This window comes from Mustela erminea, chromosome 6 (genome assembly GCF_009829155.1).
Source record: "Mustela erminea isolate mMusErm1 chromosome 6, mMusErm1.Pri, whole genome shotgun sequence".
In the NCBI taxonomy this organism is placed as follows: Eukaryota; Metazoa; Chordata; class Mammalia; order Carnivora; family Mustelidae; genus Mustela; species Mustela erminea.
This window is the reverse complement of record NC_045619.1, coordinates 49,083,176-49,104,047: the sequence shown is the minus strand read 5'-3', so window position 1 is coordinate 49,104,047 and position 20,872 is coordinate 49,083,176. Positions and strand designations below refer to the sequence as shown.

Here is a 20,872-nt window from a genome sequence, read left to right as displayed (position 1 = left end):
AAAAAAGTATTTGTCAACTCTTGTTTCTTAGGGGCTTGTACATCTCTCTGCTATGGACATATAAAATTAATTGTAATTATACTCAGCTCAACTGCTACAGTTATGTCTAGGCAGTGGCTTGGGTTTTTATCGAGCAACAACTTAGACACGTGACTGTAATATGCTGCAACTGTGTGTACTGAAAATATGTGAAAATGGTTGAATGTGGACTGTGTATATATGTATGTAAACATTTCTGTGAGATGCTGCTGTCGCCACTTAACATGAAATATGTTCTGGTGGATTTTAATCCTAGTGGCCAGTTCTATGATACTGTATGTATTGTACAGCTGAAGACAGGAGTAAGACTGTTCAGTGAATATTTGTTACATTTTATTGTCGTGGCCAGAGATAATTTCAGAATAAAAATTTAATGTCCTACCTTACTTTTCTCCCCTTTTCTAACTATAATTTAACTCCTGATCTATTTCTGGTGCTATTCTTGGTCTGGTAGCCTGGAGAGAGTCTAGAAGGCAAACATTGTCAGCTACAATTTTTTCTTTTTTATTCAGTATAAATGTGCAAGCTCCAAGTAAGAAAGTATAAATGTGCAAGTATAAATGTGCAAGCTCCAAGAAAGAAAGACTAATGATTTTAGTAGGCAACTCTTGCTTTTCTCGGGATATCCTGTTCTTAACCTGTAATATTTCCACGTAACTTATCCTTTATACAGACTCTGCAGCCATGTTCTATATTCTGCTGAAACATCAAATCTTTTTTTCTTTTTCTTTTTCTTTTTCTTTTTTTTATTTGAACCTTCAAGGTGACAAGCTGTGGGAGCGGAGTCTGTAAATTATTCCCCACCAGTCTATTCTTCTCTGCGCCCAACTTCTGGCAAATGATTCGTTTATGCGCTCACCAGCTCCCCCATATGCTTCTTAATGCTTATGCCTTTGCAGTTCTTGTACTTGGTGGTCTCTATGGTTCATGTTTTGGGGGGTTTTCGTGTCTCTTTCTGCCATGGCTGGATCAGAAAATAGGGCCTGTAAACTGCAACTAGCTCGTGATTTATCAAGTTCAGTTAATACCAAGTGAAGAGTTTGCTTACAGATGACAGCAAGCAGATGCTCTAGTAATTTGTCAGACATTGCAGGGATATTATGTAGACAAATATTTCCCTCTTGTGGAAAGAACTACCTCACATTTTTATTTACACCCCTACTGCCACCAAGAGCAGAAAAACTACTTAGTGTGGCTTCCTGCAGCAGAAGTTGGATTTGCGTAAAACAAGGGAATACTGTAGGGGTTTCCCAAACCAGACTTGGTCTTACCACATCCTACGCTATAATCTCCCATGACTGCTTCTCTTGCTAATCAGAGTTCTTACCCAGTGAAAAAATACCAACTGATGAACTAACCAAGAAACCAATGTATTTCGGGAAAAAAAATTAAGAGACGTGCATGATGTATAAAATTGGAAGCTAGATGCTAAAGCAGCAATATAAGATAGAATGTCCAGATCTGATGTACTCAGAGATTATAGTTTCCACTCATTCTCTTTTATCAGATCTTTTCAAAGTGCTTTCTTAAATTGATTAATGCTATATTCTGTTTGAATTTCTGTAATCCTTTTGCTTTGGGAATCAACACCTATACAAATAGCTATTTCTGGAACTTCAAAGCTGCCTTCAAACTAGCACTCCAGAATGTTCTTATCTGGCATTGTTGGGAAAGGGAAAAATAGTTTAGTTTGTTTTGGAAAGAGCATTAAGAGGGATTTGAAGAAATAGTATTTGTGACTTTGTTTCACTGTTGTGTTTAAGAAGTTTGAATTATGCTGTGGTTTGTTGGTTTGTGTGGTTTTGTTTTTTGGGTTTTTTTTTTTTTTTTTGTCATTAGGCAAATAAACACTTGTCATTAGTGACGCTTACCACTGTCCAAAATGAAAAATGACTGCCAGTGTGTTGCACATACATAAGAAAATTGCATCTTACTGCACAGGCTTTGGTTTTATTTGGCTTGACTTTGATATACTGTTTTGCTGTGGCACGTCCTTACTATCTGTGCTACATTTCCTATATATCGGGGAGGACATAATTGCCATTCCTTTCCGTCTCAAGGAACTTAAATGAGCAAACTAATGAATTTATATTTACTCCTCCAAAGAAAGCTGACATTTTAGGAGTATTATTAACTAGTCATCTCTAATAAGGAGCAGCAGGGTATAACTGATAGTTCCCAGAGCATTGCTCCTTCTGAAGAAGACTTCACAGGCCTCATGGTGTTGTATGAACATCAGTTCAGCCTTATATATTCCTGTAAGCTATAATTATCCTCACTTGATATTTGAGGAAACTGAAGTGACTTGTTCCAACGTGACTTTGCAAAAACAGTTTGGGCCTCAGGTTGCAATCTGATAGAGAATTTGGGTCTAGGACAGTAAAATCCCCAGCTCTGTATCACATACAAAAATTTAGAAAGGGGGGGATTTGAGCTAGCAGTGAACATTTCTATTACTTGAATAAACTGTGCATCAGTTCCCAGGGATACTTTTTAAAAGAGGAGAAGATACAAAAAACGGAGGACTAGAGCATCTTAGTCCCCTCAGGTGGACCTGATAACTATCGTGCGTTGTGCACACACCTCTCGAGTAATTTGTGGAAGAGGGACTCCTAACATTGCCATATTTGGGGAGGTTGATAAATTATAGTAGCTTTCTTCTTTTCTGTTCTTAAAATATGCTTTTTAACATTTGAATGTATGAAAATATTTTTGACTCTTTACTAATTCTCAGGGATTAAAAGGTAAATTTTACTGACTGTAGCAGCAGGTAAACCTCTTAAATTCCAAACTTACTCAGGTTTCCTATTCTTTGCCTCCATACTAAAGAAAACACAGAATGCCTGCCAGGCAAATATATAAAAATTAAAGTTCCAAATACAATTTTAAAACACCAATTGTAAATAAACTAAGTTTACAAACTAAAATATTGTGTCTTTCCTTGCTTTTTATCCCAAATTATTTCCCCTTCTAAGTTTCAGGAGTTTTAAATATCTAGACTATTTCTTCATTGGTAAAAATAAAGTGTGTTACTCACAAAACAAAACCCCATAAGCAGGGGAAATTTAATTAGTGTACCAGCAATTTGTGTATATTTACAGGAAATAAGGGTATGGGTGAATTTGAGTTAATCTGTCATCCTTTTATCTGGAGGGAATATCTAACCTAATTTCCCCTTTCCCTAGAATTCAGATCATTGGATTTTTGTCTTTGATAAGCAAAAAGAAGGAAAAAAAGGAGGGGAAAAAAAAGGAAGAAAGGAAGGGAAAGAAAGGGGTGGGGAGAGAGAAAAGAAAGGGAAAGGGGAAAAAAAAGAAAGAGACAGACATCCATCTTATTAACATTTACTGCAGATAGCATTTATTTGTCAAATATTTATTAGATGTCTACTACTATTTAGATGCTAAAGATATAGAATAGTGGACAAAACGGAAGTAGTTCCTGTCTTTCCAGAGTTTTTAGACTAGTTGGGAACACAGGGTGTTAAATAAGTAATGATATGAACAGATAACTGCAAATGTAACCAGGGCTGGGAAGTAAAAGCACGTGGTGCTGAGCATGTGTATATAATGGAGGGGGACAGCCTGTGTTATCTTGTATGGATCAAGAATGGCTTCCTTGGGGGGGGGGTGCCTGGGTGGCTCAGTGGGTTAAGCCTCTGCCTTCGGCTCAGGTCATGATCTCAGGGTCCTGGTATTGAGCCCCGCATCAGGCTCTGGGAGCCTGCTTCCCCCTCTCTCTGCCTGCCTCTCTGCCTACTTGTGATTTCTCTCTCTGTCGAGTAGATAAATAAAATCTTTAGGGGAAAAAAAAAAAAGAATGGCTTCCTTAGGAAATAAATAGCTCGAGCTGAGGAAGGAGAGCATGGACAGAAATCCTGGAGCTGGAAGAAGCAACCTGTGTGTGAGCCACTAAAATAAAGGTCCTTGTGGCTGGAGCCCATTCAAACCACAAGAATGAGAGAACCTGGTGTGAAATGAAGCTGGCAAAATGGTTTGGCCCCTGACTATGCCAAGCCTTGTAGGTGTGGTTAAAGCTTCTGGTCTTTATCCTATCTGCAAGGGTAACAACCAAGGGATTTTAGGAAAATGCCATGAACAGCCTGGCTCTCCCTGGCTGTCTTTAGTAGAATGTACTTAGAAGGGCAAGAGTAGATGAAGGAAGACAAGTTGGAAGTGTTTGCGAGAGATGGCAGATTAGAGCAGGGCAGAGAATAGGGATGGAGATTTAAAGAAGATGATGGATTGGAAGACTCTTTGAGATGCAGAAATATTAAAGTAGGGATAACAGTGGTGTTTCTTTGTGTATGAAAAGCAGCTGGTGCTATTTTAACATCTGACTTGCTACACTGCATCAGAAGGAATTACAGTATCTCATTTCTTCTAGAAAAGAGAAGGTGAAAATTAATGCCTTTGGTTGCAGAGTGTGAAGTCCTGGTAAGCTATTTATCTTTTGCTGGAATTTGAAGGCTTGGAGTAAAATCTTATTTATTAATTCAGGAAATTATTTAGATCTTAAAAAGATTATAAAATACATAATTAGGAGGGAGAAGGAGGATTGTAGAGTTCAGAACTAAGCCAAATACTCCATGAGGACAGCCATCCTCTTAGGCTTCCCTCTTGTCTTACTTTCATAGAAAGGAAACATCTGCTCTATAAGGTATTTGGATATACCAAAACAAAACAAAAATTTTTTTTAAAGAAATGGAAAAGGAGATAGACCTCTACCCTTGAGGACTTTATGTTTAATTGCAAAGACACAAGATTAGACAGAAAACATTAAACAATTTGAGAATGGTAAAAGACAAAATTCAGAGCATGTAAAGGTCACTATGGATAAGAAAAGCTTCAGGGAGGTATGTCTCTAACCAGGTCTTGATGGAGTTCAGACTGGTAGAGAGAAAAAGAACATTCTATGAGAAGGGAATTGTCCTAATGAAGGGACATCATTTATCATTCATCTGATCATCTAATATTTATTGAGCACCTATGTATATGATTTTTGGCATAAGGCAAAGAGACAGGCTTTTGCAAAGTAAAGAAGTGTAGGATAATTCCTTTGGAAAGGTGAAGGCTTTTTGTCTTGCTGTTTCCTCAATGTGACATGTTCTCACCTCACAGCCACTGCACACGCATTCTCTCAAGAATGCCTTTCCTGATCTCTGCCACTTCCTGTGGGACTTGGCCCAGACCCAACATCACTTCCTCTACAAAGCTCTCCTTTACCTGAGGTTGGGCAAAATGGCCCTTACCAAAAGCTAACACTGCAAAGCTTTTCTTAGCATCTGGGAGGAATTTTTCCAATGGAAAGATGAGCAGAACTGAACTGAGGAAAGAAGAGGAACCCCTTCCCCTGCTTCCCTCCATCTTTGTCTCTGGGCATATATGGCAAATAAAAGAGAGTCGTGTCTGGAGATACCATGTTCGTAAGGGAGACAGATATGAAACAGATAACCACAAAAATGTCAATTATAAATTATGAGAAGTGCCATGAAGGAGAAGTAGCTATCTTTTGTGAGAAGGAATGAGAGGCTGGGAGGTCAGCAAAGACCTCATTTGGTACAGTGCCATTTATGTGGTGTTTATAAGGATGAGGGCAGCTTAAAAACCCAGGGAAGAACAATCCAGAACGTGAGTTCTACAACAGATCGAAGGCCTGGGTGTCTGGAATTTGGTGAGCCAGGGAAAGGATGGCACAAGATGAGGAGGGAGAGGAAAGCAAGAGCAGCCCAGGGAGAAGACCGCATAAACCGTGTAGAGGGGTTGGAAATTTGTTCTGATTACATCCGGAAGCCACTGGAGCATTTAAAGTAGATTTTTAAACAGTCATTCTGGTTTCCTGTGGAGAAACACTGGAGGGGAGCCAAGTGGAAATGGTGAGATTTCATGAGACAGAGGAGCCCTAACAGCCTGCAAGAAGTTAGGGAGAGCTAAATGGATAGGATTAATAATGGTCCCAGACCATGAGTTCTATTTCATGTGAGGTGAGGTGAGGTGGGGATAAGACCATGCACCATTCTGAAGACACCATGCAGGTTGTATTTTTTAATTCAAATAACATAGGCTGAAAATAAATGTGTTTTTTTTTAATGTGACTATATAAAAATTACAAACAAGTATTAAAAGTTTTTAAATGGGAAGTTGAGAGGACTATTTGCCTACAAAATCTCAAGATTCACAGCTTCAATTTAACTAATATATTAAGGACTTTTTAAATCAGTAAGAAAAGCACTAATAAGCCAGTGAAATAAATGGATAAATGACAGGTTTAAAAAATTTATATGAGAGGGGCACCTGGGTGGCTCAGCGGGTTAAGCCTCTGCCTTCGGCTCAGGTCATGATCTCAGGGTCCTGGGATCGAGCCCCACATCGGGCTCTCTTCTCTGCGGGGAGCCTGCTTCTCCCTCTCTCTCTGCCTGCCTCTCTGCCTACTTGTGATCTCTCTCTCTGTCAAGTAAATAAATAAAATCTTAAAAAAATTTTAAAAAATTATATGAGAAATGTAAATTGACCCAAAAAACCAATTTATAAATGTGAATCAAAGTAATGTAAAGTCAAGCAATGAGATTATTTTTAACCCATGAAGTATCAACAATGAATAAAACAATGAAGTGCCATGCTGGCAAGGGTATGCAGTGGCACAGAACACGCATTCGCTGCTACTGGGGTATAATTAACAGAACCTTCTGGAGGGCAACTTGGCAATCAGCACTAAGAGCTTCAGAAACACTCATTTGTTTTTACTTGACAAATATACCTCCAGGAATCTTACAATAATCCACAATGTAAACAAAGATTTATGTACAAGGATAATCATAATTATACTAAGCATCACAAACATAGGGGGAAAAAAACACTGTACCCATCAACAGAGGATTGCTTAATAGATTATGATGAATTTATGTTTTCATGGACAAAATGTTCACAGTGTCATGTTAAGTAAAAAGCTCTTCCTCAAAACAAAATCGGACATAAAACTGAATTCCATCCTCTTCAAAAGAGGCAGAGGCAGAGAGATGGCATAGGGAAAACTATTAGGAGGACATAGACAATATGTTAAGAAGGGGTTGATTTTCATTTTACTTCCTTTAGCTACTTTTCACCAATTTTCATAAGCATTTACATTTTAATGATACTAAAAAAAAAAAAAAAACCAATACATTATTAAGCAGAAAGATATTTGGAAGGGAAGGAATAAAACTGAAAGAAGACACTATGGACCAAGTGAGTAAGAACACTTTTTAATAATAGTGAGGAAAGTGACTTCCTGTCTTATTTACCTAGGGCTGAACCGTTTCCGCTCCCACCACTTGCTGTGCTCTTTCTCACCTCCGGTTTTCACTGCCTGGAGTATGTTCTCTTCTTGGCCTGGCTAATTCCCCCTGTGCTTCCTCTGCCCTCCCTGTCCCTCACCTCACTCAGACTCCCTCACACTAGCTGTGGTGTCCCTGCCGTGGTCTCCCATAATGACCACAACACCCACCTTCATAGACCTTACACTTCATTGGTAGGCCTAGTTTATTAGCTTTTGTGTACCATGAGGGCAATGGACTGTCCTTCTTGCTTGCTATGGTATCTCCAGTGACCAGTATAGAGTTTGGGACAAAAACAGGGCCTCAATAAAAACTTCAGAGTGAATACGTGGAAAGGGTCAAAGAGATGTGCACAAAAGAGATCATCAGTGTTCTTTCAGAAAGAGGTTTCACGAAAGTAAAGGAAAGGGAATGGATCATCAGGTGGCTGAGAAGGAGGCCGGTGGTGAGGAAATGTGTAGAGATCCACTCACAGCTCCCACAGCACTTCTCTACCAATGGTTTTCCCATTCTCGGTCTCTCTCCATCACATCGCCCTGTTTTATTTCTTTAAAGCACTTATCAGCATCTGAAACTATCTTGTTTTATTGGTTTAATGATGTCTTATTGTCTGTATCCCTAAGTATAACCTACATTAGGACAGGGATCATGTAAATTCATGTTGCCACTGTATTTCCTACTGCCTTCAACAGCGCCTGGTCCAGAGTAGGTGCTCCACAAATATTCGCTGTTGAGAGTAAGTCCTGTGTATACTTGGAGGCAGTGAGGAAGAAGCTAGTAGAGAGGAAGAAATTAGAAATGTTATACACCAGCAGGCAAATAGGTTTCATTTCTAATACCAACCTTGAGTGCTTTGTAGCCACCACCTAGAACCCTGTCCTGGGATTCTGAAGTTTCTTCTGGATTTTATAGGAAATAATGCCATGATTGATTAGCAATGGCTGCCATGTGTATAAGAAGGGGCAGTTTAGTGGCTTAATAGGATTTTCTGTATTCCAGTGTGCATTGCTTCAATTCTCATCTTCACACATGGACACTGTGCTCAGGATATGGCTGAGACCGAGTTAATATATAGGTATTTGGGTGTGTGTGTGTGTGTGTGTGTGTGGCTTTTGGAACCAATGCAAGATGAAGAGCATAAATACTTTCTATACCTTACATTTTTTTACATCTTACGTATAGCTTACTAATTTATTCTTTAATAAGATTTGGATGTGTGTGTGTGTTCAATAGATGGGAGAAGGATATGAAAGTATTTCCTTATCTTAATCTCCTCTCTTTCATACTTTCATTGCTTGATCTTTTTGGTGATAACAGAATGGTAGCTAATTCTGGGTAAAAAACATTAACAGGCCCCCGGCCAGCAGCAAGTAGAGGTGATAACAGTACCAGATGAAAGTGGAGGGGAAGCTGCAGGTGAGTTGTTTTTGTTCTGATACTTGCTGTCTCCTTTTCTGCTTGGAATCTGCAAATCTCTTACTCCCTGGGCTAATTATTTCCTCTTGAGAACAGTAAGGCCTTTTATCAAGATGGCCACATCCCTGTGTGTCCTGGCACACAAATGATGAATAATGGGACTGATTAACCCCAGTGACCTTCATGAATGATAAAAGGGGAATATAAAGATGTGAGGTCTCGCCTGCGCTAAGAATCAGCTTCTCACTGGACTTCTCAGAGGCATACTCCTTTATAACTAGAACACTGTACTTACTTCTTGTCTCTCTCATGCATCATGCTATCCTGAAATGGGTTTTAAAACCCAGGATAGAGTGCTTGACCCACAGGCTCTCCGTGAGGATCTGATAGCACAGGCCATTTAATAGTGTTCAGATTAACCTCTGGGCACCATGAGTCGTCACAGTGTTGCAACTGTCAGAGCCCTAGGTTCGGAGGGCCTGACACCACTGCCACGTCCACGTTTTACTCCGAGTAAGTGCTTGCATTGATCTTCCCCTGAACCAGTGCCAGAGAGGAAGCAAGGCTGGTTCTCTGTTTGGAAGTGGCTCAAGCAGCAATTACAACCACTTTGGGGGAAAAGGGCCAAAAAGCCATTGTCCCACACAGTGTCTTTCCTCTTCCTTCCTGGCCCTGTCTGGGACCAGCCTCCCTTTTGATCCCTCATTTGACCTCAGGAGTACCTCACTATAGTGGGTTTGCAATCAACTCAAAGTGCAGCACTGTGACAGGTGGAATAATGGCTCCATCACAGACATCCACGTCCTTATTCCCAGAACTTGTGAATATGTTAGATTATATGATGTCATGGACTGATATGTGTCCTCACCAAAAAAAAAAAAAAAATCATAGGTAGAAGCTCATGATATAAGAAATATATACTTGGTCTTTGTCCCTAGTTCTTGGCACGGAGCTTCTAAAACTCTTGTAATTTCCAGAGTGGTGAGGATGACAGCAACATCTTTTGTTATAACATCTGGACTTAGTCCCCAGCTCCCAAGGCAAGAGCTACTAAGTCCCTTAGAACCTTCACACCAGTAAGAATGTCTCTCGGTATGTTAATGAGATGACTGGTGACTGGGAGCCCCTTCCTAGTGTCAGGATGGGAGCTGGTCACTAGAAAGACCAAGCCATGAACTTTTAGCCCTCCTCTTTACCATCACCTCCATCCTGACCTCTGGGAATGGGAGACTGCCTGGAAATTGAGTTGGTAATCGGTCATGCCTGCATGATGAAACCTCTGTTAATAGTACAGTGTTCAGAGAGCTTCTGGTTTGGTGATTGTACCCAAGTGCAAGTAGGTGAGTGTACCCCCACTCCCCAGGAACAGAAGCTTGCACACTTGGGACCCTTCTATAGCATAATCTGTGCATGTCTTTGTCTGGCTGTTCATTAATATCCTTTATAATAAACTGGTAAATGTAAAGACAATATTTCCCTGAGTTTTGTGAGCCTTTATAGCAAATTATTGAACCTGAAGAGGAGGTTGTGGGAACCCCTTCCAGCTGCTTGGTCAGAGCATGGGTGACAACTTGGGATCCACGTGAGTGGTATCTGAAGTAGAAGCAATCTTGTGGGACTGAGCTCTTAACCTACGCAGTCTGCCCAATTCCAAGAGTGTCGGGATTGAATTAAATTGTAGGACACCTCATTGGTACCTGGAGAGTTGGAGAATTGCTTGTTGGTGAGTAAAAGGCCATGCTTTTGGTGTCAGAGTATTCTAAGTAGAGTTTTTTGTTTTTAGCAAGCCCTAACCTTCAATGTGACCGTATTTGGAGATGGGGCTTTCAAGAAGTAATTAAGATTAAATGAGGTCATAAGGGTGGGGACCTACTCCCTTGGACTGGTGTCCTTATAAGAAGGGACACCAGAGCTCCTTCTCTCTCTGCCCACAGACTCAGAGGAAAGGTCATGAGAGGAGATAGCGGGAAGGCAGTTGGCCATCTGCAAACCAAGGAGAGAAGCCTCACTAGACCCCAAACCTGCTGGCCTCTTGAGCCTGCACTTTAAACCTTGAACTTCCAGAAGTGTGAAAAAATATATTTCTGCTTTTTAGACCACCCAGTCTGCAGTATTATTTTATGGCAGCCAGAGCAGACTAATATACATGACATTGAGGGCTTAAAGGCACAGATGGAATTAAGGTGGTTCATCAACAGACCTTAAGATGAGGAGAATATCCTGGACTATCCAGGGAGGCCCCATGTAATCTCAGGGGTTCTTGGAAGTGGAAGGAGGAGGCAGCAGGAGAGAGTCCGAGGGAGATATAACTATGCAGGCTGGGGTTTTTAGAAAGAAAGCCATGAGCCAAAGAATGCAGGTGACCTCTAAAAGCTGAAAAGGGCAAAAAATGTATTCTCTCCCCTAGAGCCTCCAGAAAGTAATGCAGTCCTGCTGACATTCTGATTTTACCCCAGTGAGACATGTATACTTTTAACCTACAGTACTCTAAGATAACAAACCTGTGTTGTTTCAGGCCATGAGGTTTGTGATAATTGGCCACCAAGAGAAGATCAATGTTAACATGTTAAGGCATAATACCTATTAACATTTTCCAAATAATACTTTGGATATACACATATATTTCGGATTCATTTCCTCCTGAAAGAAAAATTGCTGTAGAGAATAATAAGGTGACAAAGTACATTCTGTGTATAATCCAAATAAGCTGCAGGCCAGAAGAGCATATAACTCGTACTTCCACGTTATTTTACTTTCTTTGCTATGACTAAAATAACTCACGAGAAGCAAAAACATGAAAGGACTCTATACGTAAATGCAATTCGCTATTTGAACAGAGCAAAATTTAAAGCAACACAATACCTGTCTGCAAAGGAATAACAGCGAATCTCTCCTTTAGCAATCATTGTGTGTGTGTGTGTGTGTGTGTGTGTGTGTGTGAGAGAGAGAGAGAGAGAGAGAGAGAGAGAGAGAGAGAGAGATTAATTGATTACCTGGGATCATTTGTGGTTTCAGGATGCCCATACTGAAGGCAGCTTCTCAATACTGTATTTTAAAGAATGGCTTCACCCTTCTTTCTGGCTTTTCTATCCTCTCTTGTCAGTAGTCTGTTTTCATTAGTTGTTAAACTACCCCTTATATCTACATGGATACCTGAAAAGGCCTTTCTTAGTATGGATCAACTCTCTAAGTTCTCCTGGTTCTTAATATTTCATCATTTCTGGGAAAATAGTAAAAGAGTGTTTTTGGTCATGTGGACACACATTCTCCCTTTTACAACGGGAGGACATGAACCTCTCCCTCCAGCCCTGTCTGTTCTCTGGCCCCCATCCTGTTTTAGATTCCTATCGATTGCTTGCATTTACTCTTTTAACACCTTCCTTAAGAGCTCTTGCTTGCAGCTTTAGGCATTAATGCTTTTTAAAGTTTCCTTGTCACAGAACATATGTTTTAAAGAACTTTCAAAGAAAATATCCATCTTTAAAATTGAGAATTAAGATGATTCTGTGCTTGTAGGCAGATGTAAATATTGTAGCTCTTCTCTCCGGAGTATTTTTAAGTAGTGCTAGAAGTTTTAGCCATGGTTAGAACTGGTTCATGCAGCTGACAGTTTTAATGATATCCCGAAGTCCCTTTACTCTGAACTTATTCTGTATAAAGGGTAGCACAGAACAATGATCCAATTGAGAATATGCCTTCCTCTAATTTTTACATCTCACTTATTTCAATTTCAAGACAGAATTTGGCTGAAGTATTGAGGATTTCCTTATGGTTCTGAGTTCTTTAAAATGTTGATACATATATTTCCAAACATGACCTCACTGGAGAGTCAGTATTTTGGGCTAGCCATTAAACAAGGTTCACAAGCTTATTAAAAAAAAAAAAAAAAAATCATCCTACAGCCAAATTAAAAAAGAACCGTGTGCACAGAGCTACTTGGCTTACTGTCACTGGTTTGCCTGTTATGACATCAGGTGATAGTTTCACTATATTTTTCTATTCCTGCTCTCAGGCAAATGAGCATTTTGTTGAGACAATCATATGAATGTTTACATTTTTGTTCTCTGACATCAGCCATTCATGGAAACCACCTGGGTATCCCAAATCTGTATTTATGGCTTTACTCTGTTATGATTGTGCATTAGTCATCCACTAAATATTCACTGAGGGCCTTTGTTCACCATTACTCTTAGTGCCTAGGACAGAAATAAAACGTAACACTAATGTTTCCTAATAATCAGGAGCATTAATTATGTGCCAGGCCCTCCCTGTTCCTTCCAGCCCTATGATGTAGTTAGTCTTGTTATCCCCATTTTAGAGATGGGGAAGCTAAACCATAGTAGGGGGAAGTCACTCACCCAAGGCCTCAAAGCTATGGGTAGTAGAGCAGGAACATGAACCCAGGCTTCTCTCTCCAGATTCCGTACTTTTTACCACTAGGTTTATAAACCTAGTTGCTGAGTGAGTGACTGAATAAGGCACTAATGGTTCCCAAATTTTTCAAAATGGAGTGAAAACTAGACCCGAACATGAAACTTTCTGGCCTGTTTAGGACCACTCCATGTTCCGTGTCCAGATTCACCTCTTCAGAAAACAGAACCAGCACCACTCCACTACACAGATACAAGATCTCTGCCAACAGCTTTGAACCCTGGGCCAACTTGGTTCTGACAGCACCACTGACCTGCCACCGAGGATGTTGTGAGGGTTCAGGAATATCTGCAGACCATTTAAGTAATGGGTGAAAGACTCCGGAGGTATGGAAATTCTTATTACATATAACAATTATTGCTCATACAATGTTACCACATTTCTGACATCTTTGCTCTGGATATACTGTGTACTTTGGCCGAGGAATGAGTCTGCAAAATAGTTACAAGAGCAGATGTGATTGCTAAGAATATAGAATTGACCTCCATGGAAAACTGATAGAGGCCTGGAATGCACACTGATGAGGCTTTTGATGAAGGTCTTTCAAAGTATGGCATGCATGCACTTCAAGTAGAAGATCATTTTAATGACTTTATAGTCATTCTTCACACAGAGCATCTTTGTAAGGAATTGGAAAATCCTGAATAAGCTTTGATTTGTAATACTGTTTTTCACCTGTATTATTGTAAACCTGTTGATTCTCAGAAGGGCCATGGGTGATCTAAGCAAGTTTAAGTTCATGCCAACTCCAAGGCGTGACTAGAGAGGAGGGGATGGAAAGCACCTTTTATTGAGTGCTGTGTGCCAAGCTCTCTGGTTAGGGACCTGACCATCACCATTTTATTTAATCCTCAAAACAGCCCTGGCAGGCAAATATCTGTATTTTATACGTGGGAAAAAGTAAGGTTCAGAAGGTTCATGTAACTCCACACCTGGTAAAAGCTAAAACCAGGATACATTTCCCCATCTGTCTCTTCTCATAGATAATGCCACAACCCCACTAGTTGACTAACCAGTCCGGAGGTCGGTGAAGGCCTCCCAGGGGAAGCAGTGTTTGAGCAGAGCCTTTCAACCTGAGGAGGAGGACTCCAGGTGACTGAGGAGAGCAAGGGCATTTCAGGAGAAGGAAAGGAAGTGTCAAAGAGCATAATGTGCACAGAGGACCAAAAATAGCTCTCCCACCAAGAACAGCATGTGTTTCATGAGGCTTGTAGGAGATTCAGTTGTAAAGACAGGAGATCTCAGAGGCCCACCAAGTACCAGGTGCAGCCACACACTTGCAGAAACTAGAATGCCTTCTCCCCCAAGTTCCCACTGATCAGAAGAAATAAGACGGGAATGACCAACAAATGTTTCCTGAGATGGCTTCTTAACTTCCAGCAACTTCCAGCTAACTTTTAAGCTCTGATTCCTCATAGTCAACATTCCGTAAGTGTTACTGACACAGTCCACTTGGCCCAGAGAATGGAAAAGATGCTAGGCTTCTTGCTTTCTAGAGGTTGGTGGCATCATTTCATGTACATCTGAATCTATCCTCTTTAACCGAAGTTGTAGAAAGAATGTGCTTTAACAAATTTGAGGATTTTTCATTCAACTAAGCTCCATGAAAATAGAAACTGCAGATTTCTAGTATATTACTGAATCACAGGTCCCTAGTACAAAGCAGTTTCTTAAACATTTCTTTTAAACAAATAGATTTTGAAAACGTTATCTCTAAAGTTTGTATGAAAAGTTTTATTCTTTTAATACACCTGATTTATAAATAATTCCTTATATATTAATATACTTGTAAATCTTTTTTTTTTCTTTTACAGTTTTTAAATATGCTCTTCAAGGAACCAAGAGCAGGGGATATTCTAAGGAAGGTGCACATATCAGAAGAATCTTTGTGTTATCTGAGAACTATACCATGTAATTTTGTCAGACAACATTGTATTTAAATTTTAAAACTCTGTCTGCTATAACGGGATGTCACCAAAGCTGTGATGTTTTAGATTGGTATATGTTTGTCTTCATCGTCTTCTTACTGATTTTTAAGTGTTTTACATATTTTAGTTGGTAGTGATTTCACAACAATCTCAGGCTCTTAGAAGTGTTCCCTTTTGCTAATGGGAAATGTGCTGGAGTTCTTAAGTTGCATTCCAAATACTTGGGAAAAAAATATATAGTGAGCTCAACTGTGTGATTCAGTCAGTTTAGGAACAATTTATACCAAATTTCTTCTTCAGTACATAGTACCATTCTTTACAAAATGACTAAAATTAAGAGTTTTTAAATAACCTTTATTTAAGTGATAAAGTAATTGTGTATAAAGCTGGAAGCTGTGGTTGAGAGCCTGGAAATTCTTGGACAGAAATTCCTCTTGTATCTTCCCAAAATTTTATGGCTCTTAAATGTATCATTATTGTGTACAGTGCCTCCCAGCAACTGCTCATGGTAAAACATTCATTTTATGTGTCTAGGGCAGGGAAGAAAGACTAACTGGACAATGTGGATGTGTGATATGGTAGGGAGAATTAGATCACTATGAAATAGCTTCCAGCATTACTATCCTAGGCATTCCATTGAATTCTTTTAGAGAGATGGAGGAAGTTCAGGAGAAAATGATCAGAATGATAGGAGAGGAGGACTAAAAATTCAATGAGGCATGGCTAATGGAAATAGAAATATTTGACCTGGAGAAGATAGGAGGATACAAAACTGGCTTTAAAATATCTTGACAGCTGACAAGTGGAAGAGAAATTAGCCTTGCTTGTATGGTCCCATGGCCCTATGTGCAAACTACATGGAGCCTTTTGCCCCCAAATAAGGTAGATATCACAAAGATGTCTAAAGATGCAATAGGGATTCTTGTTCAAGATGGCAGACAGGAGCACCTACATATACCTCTTTTCTGCTCCGAAACTGCACAGAAATATTAGTAAAGAGGAACAGAGAATACTAAAGACAGCTCTGGGGGCAGGAGAAAGGGCATCTGGAAACTAGAGATACAGACAAATCTCTTGAAAGTAAAAAATACTTGGAATTATATTAACAGATTAAATCACATTCACAGGAGAAGGCTGCAGTAGGGGCTGGAGCTATTTTTCCTGGCAGCAGACCCACAGAGGCTCTGTGGAGTGCGAGAGGGAAGCTGGAAGGAAATCAACTGTGGAATAACTGTGAGTCATAGCCCGCATTCCCCTTCCCTGCATCACATGCTCAGGCTAAAACCAAAGGACTAATCTTTAAAATAATTGAGAAGAGTCTGTATGAGGAGGAGACCGAAAAGGGGTGATGCCCACCCGAAAGACAATTCTCATCTGAGCTGGCAAATGGGAGAGGCAGGGGGTGGGGCATCCTGCTTCTTCCTCTTTCACCTCAAGGTCTAAGCAAAGCCCGCCAGTCAAAAGGTCCACCCATGTGGACAGAAGATGAGACCTAGGCAAGGAGGGCTCTCTGTATTAAACAAGCTGGTCTGCCTCAGTCATAAATATGAATTGATAGCCAAAGATCATCAAAATCTGAGGAAAAATAAGAATCAAAATGCAGGTTGAAATAAACTGACCCTGGGGGAAATAGGAATTCAGGAAATAGACATTATCTTTATTCTATTTAGTGTCTTCATAGAAAAAATTTTCAAAAAAAAAAAAAAGCATTTGTAAAGCAAAAATACGTGGGCAACAAAAAGAACAATCAATACCAAAAAGGGCCCTTAAAATGAAAAAAAGAAAAAAACTGCCAAAGTTAAAAATTCAATGGAAAAAAAAATGGAAGAAACTTCTCTGAATATAGAGCAAAAAGTTAGAGATGGAAAATATAGGAGAAAAATTAAAAGATTAGAGGACAGTCCATAAGATCAAATAACCAAAGGATGTTTAGAATAGGTAAAGAGACAAAAGAGAGAACAAGAGAATTTTCTAGATATGAAGAAACAAGACTTCAGATTGTAAGGAGCTAGAGAATGCAGAAAAGGATGAATGAACAAACCTATCCCAAGACATGTTCTAGTGACATTTTAGACACAGAGAAGAGAGGGAAGCTTCTAAAAAACTAAAAGAATAGATCACTCAAAAATAAAAGAGAATCCAACTGACATTAGCTAGATCATCAGTTCTAGATGCTAGGAAAAAATTAAGAATCATGTCTGCAAGATGTTGAGTGGGAAAAAAATGGTTTTGAACCTCAAATTCTCTTACGTAGCCAAATATCAGTAAAAACTACGGCATTTTCAAACATGCAAGAGCTTGGAACATTTATCACTTACAGACTGTTTCTGAAAGAATTACTCAGGTAAAACAGGAAAATCCAAGTAAGAGGAAATTACAGACTCCAAGGAACAGTGGATCTAACCCAGGATTGTAGTGAAAAGTAATTTGAGGCTGGCCTAGATAGCTATCAGTGCTAATTAGAATAATAAGTCAGAAGCTCTGTGAAGAATCTCTTTTAGGAGAATATGGATTTCTTCTTCTAACAAATAGAATGATTAAGAGGCTGGATTATCTTTTGAAAAGGCAAAGGTGCATTGAGTCATTAAGACATGGTGCCATCCTAACCCTCTCCAAACTTTAAAGTTCCGTTCTACTTCAAATAGCAAAGATTGATTGATAAGAGTTACATCTCCTCTATGGGCTTAATGGCATTACTTGGCTCTGCAGTCCCATAGAAATATTACTGTGAATACTACCTTTTAAATGTCAATGAAAACAATCAATTTATAGACAATGCATCAAAAATTAATTGTAATTGCAGAATAAATGTAAAAACAATAGTATACTGGAATCGAGGTTTAGAAAGGGGTACAGAGGTAGAGGAAAATGAAGTGAGGTTGGATTTCTTCATCAAACATTAAGGGAGTTAAGAGGTACTGTATCTATGTTTGAGGGGTCAAATACAGTGTTAAGCATACTGTTTACATTTATTATACTGACATCACACTGACGCAGAATAGCATGGCTGTTCTGAGCACAGACCCTGGAGCCAAAACACCTGGGTTTCAGTTCTTCTTCTACACTTCAACTTGGGAAAATTGTTTGTGCGTGCCTCCCTATCTACCTACCTATCTATCTACCTAACAACCTATTTTTCAAGTGCTTATATTAATCTGACACATTAAAAGTGAGTGCTTTTGATGATGATGATGATGATGACAACGATGTTAAAACATCAGAAATGACGATGTTAAAACATTGGAAAACAAAAGAACTAAAAATTAACATTAAATCTGCAGAGACTGGAAAGGAGAAGCCGTAGTTTCAAAAAGTTTACTTACTCATATTTTTAAAAAGAGAAGTCAAAAGGTATTTAAAGTTGATCCGTCTAGAAATAGAGGCATAACCATAATCAGAGTTAGGGAGGCAATCCTCAGAAAAAAATAAAAAGAGACAGTTAAAAGTAGTCATTACTGGTGAGTGGAAGGCTGCAAGAAGGAAGAACGGCTTTTCTTTCTATCTTGTCCTAGTTGAGGGTTTTTTGGGTTATTTTTCTTTACCATACGCAGGTATTAATTTTACTTAGTTTTTACCAATATTACTGAGGTATACTTGACATAAAATAAACTGCACATATTTAAAGAATATAATTTGATAACTTGGGGACTTATGTGCACACCCTTGAAATTCTCACTGTAATCAAGATAAGGAACAAATTCATCGTGCCCAGGAGTGTGCTCATGCCCTTGGTGTTCCCCTCTTTCCATTCCTCCCCACACGATCTCAGGCAACTGCTGCTCTGCTTTCTGTGAGAATAACGCAGTGTGCACTTTTTAGTATTTTATATAAATGAAATCACACTGTATATGCTCATATAACTTCTTTCATTCAGCATAATTATTTTGAGATTCTTTCACATTAAAGTGTGTATCAGCAGTTCATTCCTTGTCTGGAAAAACCACAAAGAACAAACTCACCAGTTAATGGAAATAAGGTTTTTAACCCTAGTTTTTTACTATGACAAATAGAGCTGCTATAAATATTCACATACAAGTCTTTGTATGGGTGAAGGATTTCATTTCTCTTGGATAGATACAGAAATGAGGGAGGGGTGGGTCACATGGTAGGCATATGTTTAGATTTTTAAGAAACTGCCACACTGTTTTCTAAAGTGTTCAACATTCCCAGCAGCAGTGTATGAGTTTCAATTCCTCCACATTCTTGTCTTAGCAGAGACAATCTTTTTTTCAGCCATTCTAATAGAGTGGTGGTGATATCATATTGTGGTTTTATATTCCCTGGTGACTATCAATATTGAGCATCTTCTTGCTTTTTATTTTTTCCCTATATCTTCATTGGAAAAATATTCAAATGTTTTGGCCCTTAAAAAAATACTGAGTTATTTTCTTATTATTGAGATTTGAGTGTTCTTTGTATCTTCTGGGTATAGAGCCTTTATCAAATATATGATTTACAAATATTTTTTCCCAGTCTCTGGCTTTTCTTTTCATTCTCTTAACAGTGTCTTCCGAAGAACAGACATTTTTAATTTTGATAAAGTCCAGTCTTTACTTTTTTTTCAATTTATGGGTCATGCTTTTGGTGTTGTTTATAAAATCTTTGTGATTTTTCCCCTGTGCTTTATAGTTTCAGGCTTTATATTTAGGTCTGTGATCAAATTTTATTTAATCTTTATGGTGAGTATATGGTGAGATGTATGAAGCAAACTTAATTTTTTTTTGCATATATGTATTCAATTGTTTCAACACCATTTGTTGAAAAGATTATATTTTCTTCTTTTAATTACCTTTGCACTTTAATCAGATACAAGTTGTCCAAATATGTGTGGGTCTATTTATGGACTCTGCATTCTGTTCCACTGATCTATGTGTTTCTCTTGACTCCAATAGTACCTTATATTGGTTACTTTTATAATAAGTCTTGATGTATTAGTCTGTTTGGTATGCCACAGACTGGTGGCTTAAACCTCAGAAATTATTTTCTCACAGTTCAGTGGCCGAAGGTCGGAAATCAGGGTGCCAACATGTTCAGGTTCTGTTCAGAGCTCTCTTCCTGGTTTGTACCCTCAGGACTTCATTTAAACCTAATTACCTCCCAAAGACCCCATCTCCAAATACTATCACATTGGGAGTTAGGGCATCAACATACTAATTCAGGGAGGGGGTAGATAATTCACTCTATAGCACTCAAAAATAGTAGTGTTGGTCTTCTAATTTTTTTCTTGTTTTTCAATGTTGTTTTGGGTGACATAGGTGCTTTGCAATTCCATGTAAGTTGTAAGATCAGCTTGTCAATTTCTACCAAAAACTCCCCGAGGCTTATGTTTCGGGTTGCATTAGATCTGCAGATCAATTCAGAAAGAACTGACATCTGAAACTATGGAGACTTTTGACCCCTGAACAAGGTATATCTGTATTTTACTCCCATTTATTTGTGTCTATTTTTTTATTTTTTAGATTTTATTTATTTATTTGACAGAGAGAGAGAGACTATGAGAGAGGGAATACAAGCAAGGGAAGCAAGAGAGGGAGAAACAGGCTTCTCAACAAGCAGGGAGCCCGATGTGGGGTTCAATCTCAGGACGCTCGAATCATGATCTGAGCCAAAGGCAGATGATTAACCACTGAGCCACCCAGGTGCCCCGATTTATGTCTTCTTTAATCTTCCTCAGCAGTTTGTGATTTTCAGTGAATAGGTCTTGCATGTATTTCTTAGAGTTATCCCTAAATGTTTCATATTTTTA

At 39.0% G+C, this 20,872-nt stretch overlaps 1 long non-coding RNA gene across 1 annotated transcript; it reads left to right on the top strand.

The window, feature by feature from the left end:
- The first annotated feature begins 8,620 nt into the window (after positions 1 to 8,620).
- Positions 8,621 to 19,096, top strand: LOC116593190. Its single transcript, XR_004286815.1, has 3 exons — positions 8,621 to 8,767; positions 13,320 to 13,524; positions 15,013 to 19,096. It is a non-coding gene; the product is annotated as an uncharacterized LOC116593190 (long non-coding RNA).
- The last annotated feature ends 1,776 nt before the right edge of the window (positions 19,097 to 20,872 follow it).